Raw genomic sequence first — 9376 nt, 5'->3', positions numbered from 1 at the left:
TGCATCATGGGTCCTGGAAAAGCACATGTCCTCAGAAGGTGTAACGGCGCTGAAATTCATGTCAGTGATAAAAATCCACAAGGGAGCACTGAAATTAAGAAAGTCTTTACATTTACTTCTTTTTCATGATCAATCAGCAGATGGTCTATAGGATGAAGGGGAGTTTAAGGAGAGTCTTTACCTTTCCCAGTCTCGAATCAAACTAGAGGAGGCCATGAAGTGACAGAGACATTATTTTTATTTCTTATGATTTTGACATCACTGGTCTCAAGGAGGACGATGCTGGCTGCATGTTATTTTTCTTTAAGCCCTTGCATTAGTGGTTCTAAAAGTGTTAGAAGTGGCTCTAAAAGTGTTAGAAGTGGTTCTAAAAGTCTCACTGTGCTAGGCACACACCTGAGGTATTTGTGAGCAGGCCTTTGTCACAGTGCCCTCACACAGTTTTACAACTCCATTTTCTCTGGCCTCCCTGGATTGGCTCATTGGGTTATTCAGGACTGCAGAGCCTGATCAGTGAGGGCAAGGTGGCTGAGATGGCACTTGATAAGACTGGAGTGATGTTGACTGGCTGGGGAAAGCATCCAGAAGAGGTGCTTGGCTTGATTTTTGAGCTCAGCCTTTCGCCGACGCAGTTTGCTAACTGAGGGCAGAGCTCTGCAGCCCAGATGGTTCCAGCAGAAAGTCTGAGCCCCTGCTCTGAGTGAAGGATGTGCTTGGTGAGATTAGATACCACAGGGCTATCTAGTCCATGCCTAACCTCTCCAGAAAGAGTTTAGCTGCTGTCTTGTCAACATTTGTCAGCTTTGGCTGTGCATCACAAGGTTTGCAATGGTCATTGTACTTTCTTTTGCTCTGTAGCTTCTCTTCCTCTCTCCCCATCCTGATACTGGGGAGAATTTCTGTTTTATCTGCATTGCTAGGAAGCTGGCAGTTTTGGTATGTGGTGACTGACACGTCAATTTATTCATTATGTATTAATAAAAGACATTATGGCCATAACTGTTCTGCAGTATAAGGCCAGCTGCATGAGAGGCAACATTTCTCAGTAAATTCAGCCTTCATTTGTGCTTATAGTTCAAAGGTTCCTACAGGGAGGTCTCAAGACAGAAGTTATCAGTAGATAAAAGAAGGCTTATCTACAGATCTAATTGCAGATAGCCAAGTATGGGTAAAGTGGGTATTTTGTAACACAAAACTCAGTTAATAATTAGAAGAGATACATCCTGCAGGACATGGCAAAACAATATGAAGAATGGTGCAACATATGTTTTACTCCACCAGAACTTCCAAGAGCAGCCAAAAGGAAGAGGACGTAAGAAAGGCAAAAACCAAAAACCACGGCCAAGAAGTCAGGTGAAAGAGAGATGACTCTACAGAACTAAAAATCACAATAAGGCAGCATAAATATAGAACATTAACATTCACTTCTGGGCTCTGCACATAACACTGCTGGTAACTGTGAGAGCTGCTGTTAGTCCTTGTACTCTGTTCTGAATGTGTGTGAATGCTGCTGCAGGCATTTAAAATGGAGACAACTGGTCTTTACTGGGGTTTTGCACCAGACCAATTTTTGTATTATTACTGGAAAAAAAAGTCTTGGCTATCACCTGAAATCTAGTGTCCTCCTCCTGCAGGTCACTGCAAATTGGTAGGGCAGCTATTAACCCAAAGTGCTTCCAAGTGAAACAGGGCAGGCATTAGAAAAAGGGAACGTTAATTTCATTCACCTGTTGGAAAGTGGGACACACAGGGATTATAAGTGTTCCCAAAACCACTCTGGAGGCTGAGTTCTGATGACCCTAGAAGCTGTGTGTGAGCCTTGTCTTAGTGAAGAACACCAGGTGGTATTCCCCAGTGAACTATGATGGTGCCTGTAATGTAGAGAGAAAATTCATTGCTACAGAAGAATGGGTTTTTTGGCCTTTTTCTCTCTGTTGCTTTTATGCAAGAGTTCACTTCAACTCTAATTTTTCCTTGAATAGATTTTGTGAGGCTGCAGGCTGACTCGAAAGCCCTCAGCAAGCAGAAGAAAAATGCTAGTGCCAACAGCTCTGTGATAGCCTGTGGCAGCTCAGCAGTGCACTAAGCATCAGAATGGCAGTTTGGGAGCCCAGTGCTGCTCATCTCCACTGCCTAATTGGCAGAAAACTCCATAATTGCTATAAGTCAACAACACTGAGAGTTCAACCCAGAAATCAAACAGGGGGGCAAATTAGATGACTGTACATAGCAGGTACACATTGCCAGCAGGAGAGCCAAAGGCTGTGCATCTCACAGCAAGGGAACTATAAAGCAAGCCCCTAACACATGCACATAACCTCCAGCAGGAAATGGATTGAGTTCCCTGAAAATACTGATGAACAGGGAGTTTGGCAGGTTTTGAACTCCTGGCACAGAGAGCGAGTCACTAAACAGATAGGGTTAAGAAGTGAGAAGCCTTTGCCTTCTTGTGTAAAGAATTTATGGATACACCTAGGCCTGTGAGGCCAGGCACAGCTCCTCCCTGCTCAAAGAGGAATGCACACCACCAGCTCTGCTCTATTTCCATTTGCAGGGACCAGGTTTTTAACTAACCTCAGCTAAACCTTGAGAAGTGCCACTCTGTGAAACTCACAAGAAACATCCAAGGTTTATCCCTTTGGATTTACATAACCCATCTAAATGGCCTTCTGCCGAGTCTCTCACACATCCCCTCTGCTGCATCATCTTGTCTCCCACTTCTCATGCAGACTCATAGAAGAGCAGCCAAAACATGAGGGCAGAGTGATTTCAAAGCAGTGGTGCCAGCCTGCCCTATAAATAATGTATATAGATCTTTTGTAGTGGTGAATTTTGCTTCTGAATCATCAGCTGTGTTATCCTTCCCATTCCTGCCTTCTGCTGCAGTCTTCCTGTACCCCTCCTAGAATTAAACTTATGTAAACAGCAGATTTGAAGTGGAGTTTTTGCTACAGGTTCAGCAACTCACTGAATGGCTCCTTCTGCTCACTGACTTCATAGATGAGCAGAACTCCTTATCCAGGGAACAGGCAGGTTCTTGGAGCTGGTGCTCAAAGATGGCAATAGAGAAGAGGCCTTGAATAATAACAGTGCTGCAGTGCTCAGTGAGAAAGGACATTAAATACAGGTTTTGTAAACAAACAGAACTGTATCCAAGACAAACCTGACCCTGACCATCCATTTTTCCACTTCAGGGGTGAAAAAACCCCAAAGGCTTCAAATACTGGTGAGCCAGAAGTAGAAATGCAAAGACCAAATCAGATATTTTCCTATAAGCCAAAACCTAATTACAACTGATTGCTTAGAGATAGCATTCTATACCAGTGCAGTGGGATGTGAGCAGTTGGCTGAGATACATGCTTCTGCAGTTCTCTTCCTTAAAACAAATGAAAAAGTTCAGGATTTGTAAATTTAAGAGCTGCTGAGCCACTAATTTGTTTGTTTTGCTCAAAAAGACAGAAAGCCTGCTGGAAGTGTCATTCCAGCTAGGAAAAAAATGATCACTTCAGTAGTTCAGATGTGGGGCCGAATATTACACTTCCATCTCTGAAATGTCCCTAGAGTGAAAAAAAACCCAACATGCTTAATATAGATAAAGTCTGAGTTGTGTCTCAGTGCATTTAGAACTGTACCAAGCATGCTGATGGCTCTGAAGCAGAGACTAAGTGCATGAGACAGCCCCCATGTCTTCTGTGGGAAAACATAAACAGATACTAAAAGCAAAGGAGGTAATAGGATTAAAAATAGTTCCCTGCAAGCCTTCACCAGCTGAGTGATATCACTCATATCACTGAGTGACTTCACTTATATGAAGATGCTTTCCAAATCCAAAAGCACACGGATGTGTACTTACTGTCACCTCCTTTCCATCAGTTTGGTCTTGCTGGCTCTCTAAGGCTGAACACAGACACAAACCAATGCACTTGTCTTTCCAAATGTCCATAGAAGTCACTGTTGGCCAAAGGGATCCAGTTTTTTCTTTTCCTACCCCTTATTCTTCTTTGAGAGGCTGAGCCTGTTGTTGATCATCCTTGCATCAGAGGAACTGAGATACTGGGATCTGAACTGAGCTCTGTACTTGTGTCTTATGAGTTTGTAATGGCTCATATTTTTGGATGCCAGTGTCATAGAAGTAGTTCAATTCTCAGACAGCAATAGATAGAGCAATTCATAACTGAGGTGCATTTCCTGCAATGGTAATAAGCAATAGGGAGGCACTGTAACAACCCAACCTACTTGCACATAGATTCTGTCCCTCCCCAGCAGCAACAGGGAAAACTCCCTCTCTTAAAACTGTAGAGGCTGCTTCCTTTTCTTTTTCAAGATGCTGCAAAGCAACAGCTCAGGGGCAGAGATGCTCTGGATTGCTGAGCTCTTCCTTTTCCTTTCTTCATCTTTTATTCAGACAGTCCTGGCCATTGGCGAGGCAGGATGGAGAGTCCAGAGTAGTACTGGCTGGCTGCTGTACCCTGGTAGAGGCCTGATGGATTCTGGGGTGTCCCTCTGCCTGCCCAAACTACCAGTGCTAGGATCACTGGCAGCATGGGGACAATGCACTGGTGATCTCTGTATCCTTTCTTTTGTACCTCCATGCCCTTGGATTTTTATATGTTCCAGGCTGGCATTGGTCCCTGAGCAGCGAGTATCCTAGTTTGGCTGAAGCCTCTAAGATAACACAGTTCATATACAAACAATATTGTTGATGAATCATGCCCACTTAATGCCTTGCAGGACTTGACTCCACTGGCCCCACTGCTGCTGTTCTGTTCCCCAACAACCACACAGGTTCTCCATAATTTCTATCACTTTCACTCCTCCTGGTATTTTGTCCCCTGAATACTGAGTTCCCCCCATCTATCCCAGGAGCTGGCAGGCATCTGGGTTACCTGGACACAGTTGTTTGCAGCACATTCCTCCACTGACTCTTCCATTCTCCCTCAACCACATTGGATCATTAATGAGTCTGTTACTTGGATCATTAACTATTATTTTTGCAGAAACTCAATAGAACATTGCTTACTTGAAGGTTCATGTTCCTAGATGAAAACATAAGTTATTGCTAAAGCTGAAAACACTAACAAGGTTTTCTTTTTCATGTTCTTGATACATCTGCCAGTAAGCTGAACAGACCCATGGCATTTCCTTGCTGCACTTCCATTTGTTTCTCCAGCTCAGTCCTCATCACCACTGTTGGACTCTTCTTGGGAAGAAACACCAAACCTAATGAAACCTAATTATTAGAACACTGTTTAAGATAAGCTCCCCTTTCTAATGACATAAACCTTCCTTATCATATATAGCTGTGCTTTCCTCAGGCATTTTCTAGCAGTGATTCTTTCAGCCACAAAAGAATAAAGCTTCAAAGCACTGTGATTGAAAGTGTGCCAAGCTTTATTGACAAGAAAGCATCAAGGCTTTGGAGAACTATGAAACAGAAGCCTGTAGAGAAAGAAATACATTATGTATAAGAAGATATTCTAGAAAATACCCAAAGGGAGAATCTAACTAGCCTTAAACAACTGTGACAGACTTCCAGCTTCAGTGCCTATATTTCTGTTGAAATCTGGTGAAGAGAACTGATCAAGAAGCTGAAATCAGTGAAAGACAACAATTCACAGGTTTCACACAGTGAGAGCCTCTGTATAAAGTTAGACAACTTGGAAAAGGAAAGAAAGACAGGTAAAAAATTTGGTTGCTTATTTTCTGTTAGAAATTTGTAAGAATGGGGTTTTTCAGACTTCCTAAGAGAGAGGCAAATTCAACATTGTGAAAACTCAGAGGGAAATGTAGAACTGCCTAAAGTTAACAGATGCATAGAAACAAAGTAAGTGTCAGAAAATGGGAAATTTCAGCCTGGCTGTCTACATATATATGGTAGGCTAAGAGCCAGCAGGTACCAGAAAGACTTGGAGGTCCATATGTACTCAAGACATTGAGAAAACAAATAATTTCAAACCAGAAAGAGACCAGTCTTTGACTGACAGCCTAATTTATACATTGACAGCCTCAAGCCCCTCTCATACAGTTCAAATCCTTGAGTGATCTTACACGTGCTTCAGTTTGGGGCAGTCACAGGTATCTATGCTTTGTCTGGATGCTACAAAGATTTCAATTACCTAGTTCCACTAAGGAGCTTATTCCCCTACAATTACCTTAAAAGCTTGGTAAGGGTATTGATTCACAGTACAGTTTAATCCATCCCAGAAGACCACTCCCAGCATCCTAATACAGAGCCTAAACCAGTGATAGCTTAGTCATGCTTTTCCAAACAATAAAGAAAATAAGTGGTTTAAATTCTAGCAAAGCTGCAAATGCCATCATTTTAACTTGCACTAATATAAAGAACATTTGTTTTCCAAGAAAATGTATTGACTCATCACAGCTTAAATCCCACAGTGATCTGCTTGGACCCTTTTTTCCCTCATCCACAATATTTTCAGTGTCCTAGAAGAAGATCCTTTTAAGGACATGCTAAGGAATGCCTTTTCCATCTATGAAATCTGCAGGCTGAGGCAGCTGTTGGCTTGTTCAGCCCCTCTCCACAACTTTCTCAGTCCCAGTTTCCAGCACTTTATGCCAAGTTTGACAGAAGTCAGCCTAAAGCCCTGCCCCTCCACACTTCCTCAGACAGTCCTGATGGATAGATCTGTGCTGATGACTAAAGCAACATCTGCTTATCTCTTCATTCATTAAAATTCATCTTTAAATGCTTCACCTCCGAAGTTCTCCAAGTTAGACCTCTAACCTTGCTTTTCTAAATTTTTTTTTAAAATAATTGTCCCCAAGGAAGGGGCTAGAGCCCTTCTGTTTCCTTCAATCTTTCCAAAGCATCACCTTTTTCAGCAGGTCCTGGAGGACAGCTACAGGGGCTTCTCCATACAAATCCCTCTGGCTCCTAAAACAGTCCCATTGGGGTTCCCAGCTCACTCCACAGGAGGGCTGAGCTACTTTTTGTGTTCTTCTGGATCTTGTCCTGTGGGACACCCCATGAAAGAGGAACTACTGGAACTGCTCTCTGGCTTTAGCTGTCCTACTGCTACACCCCAGTGACATTGTAAAATGAAGCATCCCATGACACTGTCTTTAAGTGGGGAAAAAGCTGCAAGGAGCCACGTTCAAATTGCCTCTCCTGTCCCTGTTAGTAAAGTCCCAAACAATTGTTCAGGAAACGCTTTTTGCAAAAGTAGTATTTGGATAGTTTACACACTACATTTCCATCTGGAGCAGATCTTTTTTCAGCAGTTCCAAACACACGGATATGTAATGGAGAATACTGTCATGGCTTGAATAATGGCACCACTGAGCAGAGAGCAAAACTCACTAAGCGATGAATCCCAAAGAGTGCTGAGCCCTCAAGGTCCAATTTTGCAAAGCTGTTAAGCATGGATGTACGTTGTTTTAAGCAAGCTGCTGTTGTAGCACCTTGCAAAATTTATTGTTTGTACTCTGACAACACATATCGATTCCTGGGATGTGCAGAGCTGAAACAGTTGTTACAGAAAGTACATCTAGAGCATTAGATCTGGAGCTTTGTATCTTGGCTCATCTCTCCAGCCAGTACATCTATCCAATCTCTCTACCTCTGTTCATCAGTATTTGATGCACAACTATCCTGCCTTGCTTTTCAAGTAAAACTTAGAAAAGCATCTGAAAATTGAATCACACCTAGGGCCCCTGAGCTCCACAGTCACTACCTCAGGAAGCATTTGAGAAACCATCTGTTTGTGCAAAGCCAGTATCTGCTTTTGGTTTATGAGGCACAACAAACTGAGTCCAAGTCTACATCAAAATGTAATGAATGAAGCAACCTTTAATTCACCAGAGTAAACTCATCAGTATGTGAACTCTGAGGAAGTTGGTGGAATTCTTTGGCTGCAGGCTGCTGGGGCCTTTGCAGTAGCACAGGACTCTTCATGTTTTATGTGCTGTAGCAACCAAAGGTAACTCACTAAAAATCTCAGCTGTCTGGAGTTATCAGATTTTAAGAGTTAATACAATTTCTGCACTATTTCCTGCTGTAATTTCCAGCTAGCATGACTTAAAACATGAAAAGTGGCACAAAATTGAGAGAACCTATTTAAATGTATTAATTTAATCCTGTGCTTTTTTTATAAATCCCATGATTTCTTCTTCTGGACTGCTGGATTGGTCAGTGTAAATAACCTGGCAGATCCCGTGATTGTCAGTGTTCACATGGAGGTTCCGATGTAATTTAATCACAGTCATGGTATTGAGGTGACATAGTAGCAAACTGCATTTTAGATCTGCTCCTTCCTTGCAAATGGACAAAACAGCAGCGTTATGCTGGGATCATCCCAAATCCTGCAGTATGGCTGTCTCAAGGTGGAGTGGCTTTGAGCAATGACTGTCAGATAATACCAGACTGGGGTTTATCAAAGGCTGCTGGAAGCCAGCTCAGGGCAAGGGAACACCCTTCCCAAGTGCCCCTAGCAAGTGCCTCTAGCAAAACACAATTGGGGGTCTCCATTCCCACAGAATACGAGCTTTTCTCCCATCAACACATTGGTGTTGGCTCACGGGCATGGCAGACAGGTAGAGTTGTTTCTGTACCTTGAGGTGTGTACAGCTCTGCTCTTGTGCTTGGGCTTTGCATTCTCTTTATGAAGGATGGGCCCAAGGACAGTTCTAGTCCCCAGGCACATCCTGCTGAACACCTGGGGAAGTGACATGTCCAGGGAAATGAATGGTGACAAAACCCCACCATTTTCCCCACCTCCTGTCCCCCCTCACTGGTCAGTGCTCCAGAGTGAGCGTTTTCATGCCCAGAGAAAGACTCTCTCCAGTGCCAGCAACTTCATTCTCATGGGCAGAAGGCCAGGTCCTCACTGTGATGACAGCAGGGCTGTTCCATGCCCAGAGACCCCACTCACTGATGTCCATGTTGTCCCCTTGTCCCCCCTCTCACAGGTGTCAGTCCAAGGTTGTACAAACAGCCTGAAATCATGCTGTCAGCTCTGTACACCGAAGTACAGCCCTGTGAAAGGCTGGTTCTCCTCACTGGGTACCCCTTGGAATCTTGTGCTTTAGAAAACTTCTGGGGCCTGTCACATCTCAGGCATGTTTACGTGTATCAAAGATGTGCAGAATATAGTTGGTATCAAACACAAAAAAGAGATTTTGGGTTCTGAGGTTTTTTTAACCAATTCACATATACTGTGGCGTTCTTTTGTGCACTACAAAGGCTGCAGCACTTCTTGCAGTGTTCACCATTCTGCTCTCTATGCTCAGTGCTCAGCCAAGCCACCACAATCAGCCTACAAAACCTCTCCCTGTCAAGGATGTCAGGCATTCATGGCATCAGGCTCACCCTCCCAGCCTCCGTGTGCCAGAGCACTTTGTCAGAGGGTTGTTCTCC

This window comes from Manacus vitellinus, unplaced genomic scaffold (assembly GCF_001715985.3).
Source record: "Manacus vitellinus isolate BGI_N305 unplaced genomic scaffold, ASM171598v3 scaffold_0_pilon, whole genome shotgun sequence".
NCBI classification, from domain to species: domain Eukaryota; kingdom Metazoa; phylum Chordata; class Aves; order Passeriformes; family Pipridae; genus Manacus; species Manacus vitellinus.
The sequence above is the reverse complement of the archived record's forward strand: the minus strand, read 5'-3'. Positions refer to the sequence as shown.